The sequence below is a fragment of the Pseudonaja textilis genome, unplaced genomic scaffold (genome assembly GCF_049901715.1).
Source record: "Pseudonaja textilis isolate UNSWEBS1 unplaced genomic scaffold, rPseTex1.2 PTEXSCF22, whole genome shotgun sequence".
NCBI lineage: Eukaryota > Metazoa > Chordata > Lepidosauria > Squamata > Elapidae > Pseudonaja > Pseudonaja textilis.
In genome coordinates this window covers 465,960-479,048 of record NW_028262865.1, presented here as the reverse complement: position 1 = coordinate 479,048, position 13,089 = coordinate 465,960, and the positions used below count along the sequence as shown (strand labels likewise).

The following is a 13,089-nucleotide window of genomic DNA, read 5'->3' as shown; positions in this document are numbered from 1 at the left end:
TCTGGCACTTGAAATGAGACGCAGGGAACCGTCTGAGCAAATGCCAGCCCCGAGAGAACTCAGGTAGCAGTATTTATTTAAGAAAGAAATCAAATTACAGAATCAATAACAAATGACCTCAACCGAATGAGAATATGCAACTGTGGAAAGTCCCATGAGAATATCCAGGCACGAAAGGTCCCATGGGAATGGCTCGGCTGTGCACCATGAACTTTCACCTATATTCCTGTTTCCTTCTAAGCTTTGCAGATCAAAACAGGACGAAACACCCATTGCAAAGGCAAATACTGCCCCCACCAGGAGTGTTTGCAAACCCCTAGATCTATGCAATAGCTGTACGAAGGATTTACAGAAAATGATGAATATATTACCACATTCCCTCCTTTTTTATTTATTCAAAGATGGGAGGTGTTTTAGTGGCATAGTACACAGTTCCCTCGCGACTTGGTCCCATTCGCTGAAAGGCTGAGGTACACATTTGAAATAGATTAGGAATACATTGAATACAGCAACATAACATAATAAGTATAGCAACAATTACTACAACTGATTGAAGCAATAAACGTAACCATGAGCTGTCAGGAAGCCAATCCCATAGCAAAGCCCAAAGTGACTTATTTAAGCCATCTTTTCCTGCTTCGTGTTCAGCTATGCGGTCTTCCATATCGTGAACAGTTCTTGTAATGTTAGGCTCATAATTATGTATAAAAATACAACAATGTGAATGAATTAAGGCACAAACTCCTCCTTTGGCAGCTAACATTATGTCTAAAGCATAACGATTTTGTAAAGTAACTTGGCGAATTTCAGACACTTCTTCATTCAACATCTTAATGCTTCTAATAGTATCATTAAACATAGCAACAGTAAAATTATTTAAAATATGAATATCTCTATAGTTCATAGCTATTCCCAAAGGTGGGAAAGAGAGTCTGTATAAGGTAACATAGGCAACTCCAATTGACACCGATATTGTCCATAGTCTGAAACAGAAACATTAAACAGGATCAGAGTTGTTGCACAGGCTGAAGATATAATATCCTTATCAGGTCCCGAGTAAAGAATGTCTTGATCCTTACGCCAGGACCAATAGGCTGGAAAAATCAAAGGATGCCGCTGTTTGCAGATTAATTTAGTCTGATTCCCCAGAGGAACCTGCTGCATACAAGTTGGTAATCTCAGATAAGCAGTCATCTTTTCCCAGCCCTCACAACGCCGCGCCTGGACTGCCGGCATCAAGAGAATCAGGAACCACAGGTACGGAATCAGGAACCACAGAAATGCCATCCTGCTCCTCCGAAACCTCCTTCACTGGTGCCTGCGAAGGCGCCTGCGAATGATCAGGCCGAACGCAACGACCAGGAACCCAACGAATTTGACCAAGATGTTCGACTGCTGCATAACCACGTCCCCACGTAATCAGCTCAGCAGGAACCCATGCCGGATCTGGAAGGAACCGCACCAACACTCGAGGCCTCACTGCATCTGTAGAAGGAGAAGAAAAATGCCTGCTGGCCGCACTCGCAGGGGGGTTACCAGACAAATTTAAAAAATTTAAAGTATATAAAGCTAGATTCAAATGATCTTGAATTGCCGGAAGCCCCAGGAGCTTCCCTCCTTTTTTATTTAATTTAGCTAACATGTTCTTGAGCGTGCCATTATGACGCTCCACAATAGCCTGTCCTGTGGAATTGTATGGAATCCCAAATTTATGTTCCACGGACCACTGTTTGCAAAACTGATCAAAGACTGTGCTCCGATAAGCTGCACCATTGTCTGTTTTTAAAGTTTGAGGCGTACCAGCAACTGAAAATGTCTTAATGCAATGATTAATGACATGTTTAACCGCTTCCCCCCTTTGAGGGGTAGCCATTAGAAATCCTGAATAAGTATCCACAGTCACATGTATATACTTCCAGGGTGCAAATGGTGGATATTGAGTAACATCCATTTGCCAAATCATTGAAGGTTTCAACCCCCTGGGGTTGACTCCCATAGGGATAGCCGTGCCCTGCTTTGAACAAGTTGGACATTGTTGAATTATGGCAGCAGCTTCTGCAGTAGTAAGCTTGAATTGGGATGCCAACGCTTTAGCGTTTTGATGAAAATAACTATGGCTGTCCCATGGCTGGACAGTGAGAACTGAAGTTACAGCACTGTCAGCTTTGGCATTACCTTGTGATAAAATTCCAGGCAAATTACTATGACTACGAATATGAGCAACAAAACACACATTCACACGCTGCTCCAAACATCCTTGCAACAACAAAAGCAATCGTAAAATATTGGGTGATATTCCAGGAGACAAATAAGAACCTGCTACAAAGGGTAACAAATTATATACATACAAAGAATCCACTATTAGATTAAAATCCTGATTTTCAAAATTTTGAAAAGCCAAAACTACAGCAGCAAGTTCTGCCTGCTGGGCAGACTTCTGCTCTGATGTCACTTTTGTATGCCAAATTCCAAATTTAACTTTCCAAACACAAGCACCAAAAACTTTCCCTCCATCAGTAAAGACTGTAGGAGCATCTGATATAGGCTGAGTACTGATTTAGGTCACACCCTGTCCCATTGATCTCTTATTTTGCTGACTTTGACCCCCTCCAGGAGCCCGACATTGTGCTTTAAAATGTCCAGGCTTCCCACAATTGAAACAAGTTCCTTTTTTAGCATTTCCTGCTTGCAGAGCCAGAGCTAAAGTCTCCATGTTAAAAGACTGACTCCCAACCTTCCTACATGCATTAATCAAATCTGCGATCTCTCGCTCTCCACTTGCTACAAGTGGATTCAAGATCTTTTTACAATCTGTGTTAGCTTGTTCTACTGCTAACTTCAAAAGCAATTCGTTCCTGGCGAATTGATTGTCAATTTGTCTTTCAATAGCCACTTTCAATCTGCTAATGAAATTTTCATAGGGTTCATTGTTCCCTTGTTTGATGTTAGTAAAGGTCTTCTCACCACCTTCGCCGTCAGGGAGAGCCCCCATGGCTTGGAAAATTAACTGTGGGAGAAGAACGAACCCCTCCTCAGGCATTCCATCTCTCTGTTGTTCTACTGTTGTAAAATTACCAGCTCCGTAAAGCTGATCTGGGGTAACATTTGCTGTTCCCCTCTGAACTGCCAGCTGTCTCCATTTCTGATCCAACACCAAATATTGAGCTGGAGTTAAAATCATATTCAGCAGAGCTCTCCAGTCAGCCGGAATCATTTTATTTCCATAGCCAACTGCTTCTAACAACGCCTGAGCATATGGCGATCTAACACCATATTCTTTTGCTGCTTGCTTAACTTCCTTTACAATCCTGAGAGGTAAAAGCTTCCACACCCGCTGCGGATTTAATGCAACGTCCACGCCAATTTCTACTGGATTAAGTTGAATCTCTACTCCAAATTCCACCAAATCATCTCCTGATAATTCCCCTCTATTTGTTGCTTCTTGAATAGCTGCAGTAACTGCATCTACTTGAACTCTTAAAGGCAAACTCTTATCTTCTGACAAAGTATTTTCAGCGCCTGACAGTCCTCTGGATTTATCTGGAGGTGCTGTCGGCGGCAATAAACGTACCGCATGGTAAGGCGGCAAACCTTCTTCGGGGGGTGCTAGGAGCGGTTGTTCATGAGTAGCTAACGCATCCATAACCACCCTCCAGGTTAACAAAATTGAAGAAGGGGCACGAGGTTCTTCGTGCAAAAATTTCCCTATCTTTTTCCAGGACTCTACTTTAATACTACCTCCCTCTGGATATGACTGAATATGTTTCCAAACATACTGTAATAAGTCCTCAATTTCTTTCTTTCCTACGGCATGTCTTCTACTATGAACTCCAAAACCAAAACTATTCCCTATGATCCCTCTCAGTTCCCTGATGTGCCCTTTCTGAGCCTTCGAGAGATCTCCCCCCATACTCACGAAAAGAATCTATCTCCGTCCAGCGAAGAAGATGAGGGCCCAGTCGACGTCCGCGACGATGAGTATAGGATGCGGGAAACGTATAGCCTTTCCAAGCTATCACGTCGGAACGTATAGCTCTTCCAAACTATCACGTCGGGGTCACCACTTGTGGTGGTCTGGCACTTGAAATGAGACGCAGGGAACCATCTGAGCAAATGCCAGCCCCGAGAGAACTCAGGTAGCAGTATTTATTTAAGAAAGAAATCAAATTACAGAATCAACAAATGACCTCAACCGAATGAGAATATGCAACTGTGGAAAGTCCCATGAGAATATCCAGGCATGAAAGGTCCCATGGGAATGGCTCGGCTGTGCACCATGAACTTTCACCTATATTCCTGTTTCCTTCTAAGCTTTGCAGATCAAAACAGGACGAAACACCCATTGCAAAGGCAAATACTGCCCCCACCAGGAGTGTTTGCAAACCCCTAGATCTATGCAATAGCTGTATGAAGGATTTACAGAAAATGATGAATATATTACCACAGAGTAGTATATAAGTCTAAGTGGAATTGTATTGCAATACAGTTTTGTGCCCGGTGTGGATCCTTTTATGAGAAGGTGACCATTCTGAGCAAAACTCTTTCCACATTCTCCATGCAAAATTGTTCAAAATTGGGAAAATGAAAAGGTTCCAATGGAGGAGGAGGAGGGGATTAAGAAAATATTGGGATGTGCAGAAATGAGTAGATTAACATGGGCAATTACAAAACAAGAAGAAATGGAATACTATATGATATGGGATTTATTTTATAAATGGTTGGAATATAAAGTAAGAAATTAAATGATGTTATGATATATAATGTTGAATAGGTTTTAATATGAATGTAAACTTAGTAAGAAATGTATACAAAATATTAATATGTGCACAAGACATATGTACCCAGTCAACACACTTTATAACTGAAAGATGGATTTGGTTTTTTTAAATAAAAATAAAAAAACTTCAATTCAAAGAAAAAGAAAATGATAACAAGGTTAGAGAAAAAGACCAATGTTAGAAAGTCCATTGAGTTTCCTTCTGAATTTCTCCGAAAATTTAGGTTATTTGTTTGCATGCCTACTACAGTGGTGTGATATAGATATGATTTCTATATTCATGAGTCATGAAAGCTTTGCAAATATCTAGAATACATCTCTTTCTTTACAATTATCTATATATATGCGAATCTCACTCCGAGTCAGTTCTGAGTTAATGAATAATCAGGGGAAACATCCAAAGAGGAATTAGGAGAAAACTTAAGATTTATTGAGGTGGCTTAATTTCTGCGGAGACCTGTGAAAAATGAAACAATTTTGAAACAAGCTCCTTCTTCCCTGGTGTACCTTGGAGCAGCTGCTCCACAGTGTCTGGTGGGCGGGACTCCCACTCGGCCTTTTCCTCGATCCCAGCAATGAGATTTTGGAGATAAATCCCTTGCTTAAAGCCTCCCGTTGGCTTGTAAACACTCTTTGTGCTGAGACTGGAAAGGTTGGGATGCCTCAAGAATGGCTATTTCACTGCCCCAAAGTCCCATCGACTTGCAAGGGATCTTTGTCCGGATCTGGTACAGGTGTCGGTTCGCAGAGAACTGAAGCCTAAAGTACTTTATTGAGAGATCACGCGAGACCAGTAGTACAAGATCTCAGGCTACTAATCGCACATGATCTCACACTGCAGTACTTTAGGCCTGTGTTCTTTTAAGAACTGAGGACTGCATGAGATCCAGGGCAAAAGTCTTTGAAAATGAAGATGCCTTCCCTCTCTTTGAAAAGCATATGGTCCTGGATCTCGTGCAGGCCTTGGTTAGCAGAGAACAGAGGCCTAAAGCAGTGTAGTGCGAGATCAAATGAGATCAATAGTGCTAGATTTCCCACTGCTGATCTCACGTGTCTCACTACTTTAGACCTTTTTTCTGCAAATGCACTGAAGCAGGCAAGGGAACCAATGGCTCACCACATAATTGCAATGTACCATATTTTTCAGACTATAAGACACACTGGACCATAAGACACACCTAGGTTTAGAGAAGGAACACAAGGAAAAAAAAGTTTTGGCCTCCGTGCGTCCCATTTTTACCCTCCCCGGCGTCCAGATGCACTCTGCAGGACAAAAATGGGCTCATTTTTCGCCTCACAAACCCTCTGCACATCCTGTTTTTTTCCCTCCCCAGCATCCAGAAGCACTCTAGGCCAAATACTCATAATTTTGGGGCTTGGTCTCAAGTACTTGGGGGAGGGCTGGTCGTAACTTGGAATGGTTGCTAAGTGAACTGTTGTCACTCGGAGTTTACCCGTACCCTAGGATGCTCTGAGTCGCACTGCCTGAGGCCTTTGTTCTTGAATTGGATTGGGAGAGTGATCTTTCACGGACTAAGGATGAAAGTTCTGTTCTCATACAATTTGGAGAGGTTCCAGAGAACAAATGACAACAAACTCCTCTCACATGACCTCCAGAGGACACATAAAAGCACACCTTAATTCTTTTCAGCCTCCACAGATGTTCAAATAGAAATGGAAAAATACAGAGAAGAAATGGCACAGAAAGCATCTAAGCAAAGAGACATTGACTCTTTCCTTCCTTGGAGCACGACAAGGCCAGATCCTTTCCTTCTCCCTCCCAGGAGACAATATCTGATTAGTGTTTTTTTAAATAAAAAACTAACTATGATCTCTCTCCTTTATTGGGGACTAGAAAACTCTTACCCAGAGAGACCACATTCCTATGGTTTTCAAGCATGACTTCCGAATGCAGTGCTTTCTGGTCAGGATCCAACTGAGACCATTCCTCCTCAGAGAAATGCACAGCCACCTCCTCGAAGGACACAAGACCCTCCTGGACACGGAAAAAAGAACAGAACAGGAGGATTCACAAAGATCTGTTAATCAACATCATAGATTTAGACAAGAGGATAGAAGGGAACTCATCAAATTTGCAGACAAGACCAAATTAACAGGAATACCAACACTCCAGAAGATAAGCTCGGGGTATAGAAGGATCGACAGATTGGGCCCCATCTAACAAAATGAAATCAACAGTGAGAAATATAAGGTCCTACATTTAGGAAAGAAAAACCAAATGCACTGGCATAAAATAGGTGATACCTGGCTCAACAGTAGTAAGTGCAACAGGGATATTGGAGTCCTAGTGGACAATCTCTTAAACCTGAGTCAGCGCTATGCTACAGTTGCCCCCCCCCCCCAAACCCAAACAGAATCATAGGCTTCATTAAGAGGGATAGAATGAAGATGACATGAAGTGTTAGTACCACTTCATAAGGCCTTGGCAAGACTACACTTGGAAAATTGCATCCAGTTTTGGTTGCCAGATGTAAAAAAGATCTTGAGACTCTAGAAAGAGTGCAGAGAAGAGCAACAAAAATTATTAGTGGACGGGAGGCTAAAACATACAAAGAATGGTGGCTGGAATTGGGTATGTCTAGTTTCATGAAAAGAAGGACTAGGGGAGACATGATAGCAGTGTTCCAAGAAGCAATGGATGGAAACTATTCAAGGAGAGAACCAACCGACAAGTAAAGAGAAATTTCCTGACAGAGGACAATTAACCAGGGGAATGACTTGTCTCCAGAAATTGTGGGTGCTCCAACACTGGAGACGTTTATGAAGAAATTGGACAGCCATTTATCTGAAATGTTATAGGGCTTCCTGTACGAGCAGGGGGTTGGACTAAAGTAATCCCACTTCTGGATCAACCTATCTATCGCTCTGTCTATCATTGATTCCCTGGGAAAGTCATTTCTCAGCCGTTGCAAAGCGGGAATGTTTGATCTCCTAATTGATGCCTAAATCAGAGGATTGGAAATTATTTTGTAGGCCAAAGGATCTCTGTCTCCAGCTCCATACCACATGCTTCTTCTCAACCTTCCCCTTTGTGGTCAACTTCGTCCCGCAGACACTCCTGGAAATCAGTGCTATTTTTGAGAGCATTATTGGAACCTGCAAATTTCAGTTGTCTCGGAAAAATGAAATTCAATGTAGAGAAAAGTAAAGTCCGACACTTAGACAAGAAAAATCAAAAGGACACATATAGACTGGGTGAAACCAGATTTCTCAATAGCAGGAACTGTGAGAGAACTTGGAGTCTTAGTGGACAACCAGTTAAATAGGAGCCACGGTGTGCAACAGCAGCCAAAAAAAGCCAATGTAATCCTATGTTGCAATAACAGAGAGATACAATTGAGATCAAGTGAGGTGCTAATACCACTCTATAAAACCTTAGTAAGGCCACACCTAGAGTACTGCATCCAGTTCTGGTCACCACATTATAAAAAAGATGTTGAGGCTCTAGAAAAAGTGCAGAGAAGAGCAACCAGGATGATTAGGGGACTGGAGGATAAAACACGAAGAACGATTACAGGAACTGGGCCTGGCTAGTTTAGGGAAGAGAAGGACCGGGGGAGACAGGATAGCAGTCTTCTAATATTTGAGGGGCTGCCGCAGAGAGGAAGGGGGTCAAGCTATTTTCTAAAGCACCTGTAGGCCAGACAAGGAATAATGGATGGAAACTGAACAAGGAGAGATTTAACCTGGAAATAAGGAGAAACTTTCTGGCAGTCAGAACCATCAACCCGTGGAACAGAAGTTGCCCTTGGAAGTTATGGGAATGCCATCACTGGAGACTTTCAAGAAGAGATTGAACTGCCATTGGTCAGAAATGGTGTAGGGTCTCCCGCTTGTGCGGGGGGTTGGACTAGATGACCTATAAGGTCCCTTCCAACTCTGATGATCTGTTAGCTGACCCTTGAAGTCCAAGGTCCACCTCTGGACCCCTCCCCTCAGACCAATTGGGGACCCCAGAGGGATAACCATGGGGTGGAGAGTGGGGAGGGTGTCTGACCTGAAGAAGAGAAGATGAGGCGGGGGGCAGTGGTGGGAGGAAGAGTCGCTTCCTTCCAGAAGACCCCAACTCTTCTCCCTCTTGGAAAGGGGGTACAAATTTCAGGAAGGCAGATTCTGGGGGAAGAAACTCTCAAGGAGTAGAAGAAGCTCTACAGAGCAAGGGGGTCTCCAAACTTGGCGACTCTAAGACTGGTGGACTTCAACTCCCAGAATTCCTCAAGTAGCATAGCACGCTGTGGACTTCTGAGTTGAAGTCCACAAATCTTAAAGTTTGGGAACCTCTGCACAGAGGAGTGAAGGAAAAAAGAGGACTATGCTGCCCTTGGCTGGACCTCATTGCTCAAACACATTTCCCGTTTTGTTCCTTGCAAAGTAATCTGACTTCACCGCAAATGTGAATAATTAGGAAGTCGGCTTCAAAAGATGAGTGGAAAGTTGTTTTCCTCTTAGTCCTTCAACTTTCGTTTTCTGAACGCCCCGAAGGCAGAGCAGAAGAGGTCTGATCTTCCTTAAAATAGACTCAGCAGGGAAGCAGATCCACCTGCCAGCGGGGATTCCCCATTCCCTCCAACCAGGTGAGTCTCTTGGTTTTCATATGCGCAAATACACTCAAGGTATGTTAAAGATTCTAAAACAGAGGGATTCTATGATAAATTGACTGACTTAGATAAGATTTTGATTTCGATATTTATACATAAGCATACCTAGTTATGCCTATTCATACTGTTGAAAGGCTGTCAAAATGCCTTCCTTCGGAGGGTGTGATTTTCCCGCTGGGAGAGCTCCGGCTCCCATTAGGCATGTGGTTAAGATATCCTTGACTGATTTCCCTCCTGCTAGGCAAAAGTTAGTGGTGTTGAGTATTTCTCTCGCTAAACATTCCCATACATTTCCTTTGTCTGGGATAAGCTTTGGTTCCAGGAACGCAGCTGCTTGTGTTACAAGTATTACAATGGTTACAGAAAATAATAATACATAGTATATATTGCATTTCATGTTTCCCATTGCTAGATTCCTTTTCCTCCCTACCCCCTATATATATATATATATATATATATGTGTGTGTGTGTGTGTGTGTGTGTGTGTGTGTGTGTGTGTTTTCTGAGGTTCTCGCGGGTATTTGTATGTGGATCTTTGGTTATTCAGGTTTTCCAATCTTACGCGGGAGAAAACCCGAATAACCAAAACCAAAGATCCATATATATATATATATATATATCAATGTAAAAAGTCAAGTATCAAAAAATTATGAGAAAGGTATGGTTAAAGTCCTTTTTGTTAAAAAAAAATACGACAAAAAAAGGAGAAAAATGGAGAAGGTGAGAGTAAAATTTTTTTTAAAAAAATAGTTTATAACTCACCACCTGGGAGTCCAGTTTTGTGTAATGCGACGTTTGCGCTTGGTTCCTCGCGGTGGTGTGGTTCAACGGTGTTGAAGGATGCTGCAAGCGTCCATCTGTGTCCCGATCTTTCTTGAGTTTGACGGGTGGGATTGATTGTGGTGGAGTTGGGCTGTGGTCTATGACGGCTGTGCTTTGCGTGTGTCCAATGTAGCCAAGAGTCTCGTTCGGCGACCTTTATGGCGGTGTGTGTAGTCCGTCAGACTCGGTAGGGTCCTTTCCAGCTGGGTTGTTAGAGGGGAGGTTCTGGTGAAGAACTTGATCCACACCCAATCTCCTGGCTCATATGGGTGCAGGGCTTCTTCCAGGGGTAAGGTCTGTGTCAGCGCACTCTGGCTTCAGAGGGTCTGTAGTCTCTTTTGCAGGGCTGTAAGATAAGAAGAGAGAACCCTATCCCCCCTATCTAAGCAAAGGGAGTGAGGATCTAGCCTGAGAATGAGGATCCTAGTAGGGTATGGTGGAGGGGTGACCAAAAAGGATCTCAAAGGGGGAAATACCTATATCTTGTCTTGGTCTGGTTCTGATGTAAAAGAGGGCAATTGGGAGCACTTGTGGCCAGGAGAGGTGTGTCTCCTGACAGAGTTTGCCCAGTAGGGTCTTCACCTCTTTGTTTGCTCTCTCCATGGCTCCTTTAAGTAGTCCCACTTCTGATGCATCCCAGCCCCATAAGGAGGATGGCAGGCTTTTTAAATCTTCATGAAGCCCTGTGTTGCTGGTTATCAGCATAATTGTCTTGTGTGTGCCTTTTCCTGGGATTTCCAATTGCAGGCCTTTGTTTGCCACATGTTATGGTAGCTCCCATTTTACAGAGGAGATCCCTTCCTAGTAGAGACAGTGGGGACTGGGGGCGAATAGTAAATGCATGCTCTACTGTGGAAGGTCCTAGTTCTACTGGTACATTGTGGGTAAATTTTACAGGGATTATTCCCCCACACACACTCCCATTATGCTATCCCGAGCCCCTTCAGCCACTGAAACTTTATATGGTGGTCCAGTAATTAATGAGGAGGTGGCTCCAGTATCAACTAAGCAATTGTATTTGTTTCCTCCGATAAGAATGGTGACAATGGGTTCCCCTTCTGGGCCGTTTTCTATGGGGATAGCAAGTCCGTTAAAGGTAGCTGTGAATTCAGTGCTTTTCATTGTCATGTTCTAGTCAGGAAAGGGGTAAATCATGTTCTCTCCTTTGCTCCCATTGACGTCTATTGTTATTATTTATTGGAGGAAAGGAAGCACTGGGTGGTGCCTGAAACTTTGTCGCTCAGGGTAATGGGCTGGATTATTGCCTGGCCTCATGTTCCTAGCTGGTGGGTGATACCGGTTGCGGGAGGGGTGTTGCCGACATTGTCTGCGGAAATGACCTTCTTGTCGGCACCTATAACAATGCTGGCATCTGCCTTGCGACCATCCTGCTTTATCGCCATGCCAGCATTTCTTTGAATTATAGGGGGTTTTACCTGGCGTTTGTCTGGCATCGTGTTTCATTGCAGCAAACATTTTTAAGTCTTCCTGTCTTTCTATTCGTGTCTTTCTATCTTTCTCTTCCTCTTTCAATTTGTCTCTTTGATCCTAGACAAAGTTAGCAATCCTGCGCAACTCCGCTATGTCTAAGGTTGGCCAGTTAGAGATGAAGCGGTGGAAATGTTCTTTAGTATCTAAGGTGGACTGATCCACGAAGACTGAAGCTAAAATCCTTTGGTCCTTCAGGCAGCTAAGGTCTAGGTGGCCATATGTAGTAGCTGCTTCTGACAGGCGGACCCGAAAGGCATCAGGCTTTTCCTTTTCCCTTTGTGTTGTTTTTTTTTGAAATTCAGACTAGTTTAAAAGTTGGTTTTTTTTCTTATTTCCTCTAGAGCTTTGATTTGGCATGTCTTGTGTTTGTAAGGGTTTTCTTTTCTTGTTTCCCTAGTTTTCTTAACTATTTGGGCTTTTGTCTAAGGGGCTTCTTTAATACCTTTTATTTGATTCCTTTTCCTATGCAAGTTTGTTTTATGGCTGGCCTGATGTTCCCTTTGGGTTTTTCCTGCTTGGGTGACACCACTGTCCTCATGAAGTTCCCTTTCCACAACAGCCTGCAAATGGGACAAAAAAGCACCTGAAAAATGGCCCAAAAAACTGCCTGAAAAGGCCCAAAAAACTGACTGCAAATGGGCCAAAAAAAGCCCCCCAAAACTGCCTGAAAAATGGCCCCCAAAATGCCTGAACAATGCCCTGAAGAACTGCCTGAAAAGGGCCAAAAAACTGACTGAGAAATGGCTGGAAAAACTGCCTGAAAAGGCCTGAAAAACTGACTGAGAAATGGCTAGAAAAACTGACTGAGAAATGGCTAGAAAAACTGACTGAAAAATGGCTGAAAAACTGACTGAGAAATGGCTTCAAAACATCCTGCAAATAGGCCAAAAACGGCCTGGAAATGGGCCAAAAAACACTCCCCAAAACTCTCCCCAAATGGGCCCTAAAACTGCCTGCAAAGGCCCAAAAAACTGCCTGAGAATGGCTGAAAAACGGCCTGTAAATGGGCCAAAAAACGCCCCCCTCCAAATGTACAGAAAAATGGCCTGAAAGACTGCCTGAAAAGGCCTGAAAAATTGGCTGGGAAATGACTGACAAACAGACCGCAAAGGGCCAAAAAACGCTTCCGAAAACTTCAGAAAAACACCCAAAAAACGGCCACTTGTTGGGCCTTTTTTGGGTCAAAACAACCTGAAAATGGCCTCCCATGGCCTGAAAAGCACTGCCTGTAAACCACGTGGTCGAAAATAAAAGCCCATCTGAGTCACGGCTTTTCTGTTTCTCATCTTATTTTTTCAAACCAGCCTTTCCTCCCTCCCTCCATCTATCATCTCTCTCTCTCTCTCTCTCTCTCTCTCCCCTCCTCCCTCTCATCCATCA

General features: G+C 43.3%; 2 protein-coding genes across 2 annotated transcripts in view; one reads left to right on the top strand and one right to left on the bottom strand.

Moving 5' to 3' along the window:
- The window catches only part of LOC113454943 (GTPase IMAP family member 9-like), a 120,835-nt gene that overhangs the window by 58,467 nt on the left and 49,279 nt on the right, over positions 1–13,089 (bottom strand). The gene's annotated exons all lie outside the window — the stretch shown is intronic.
- The window catches only part of LOC113454163 (uncharacterized), a 76,760-nt gene continuing 72,938 nt past the window's right edge, over positions 9,268–13,089 (top strand). The window contains exon 1 of the mRNA XM_087918993.1: positions 9,268–9,372. The gene's annotated coding sequence lies outside the window, so the exon portion shown is untranslated. The remainder of the gene's footprint in view (positions 9,373–13,089) is intronic.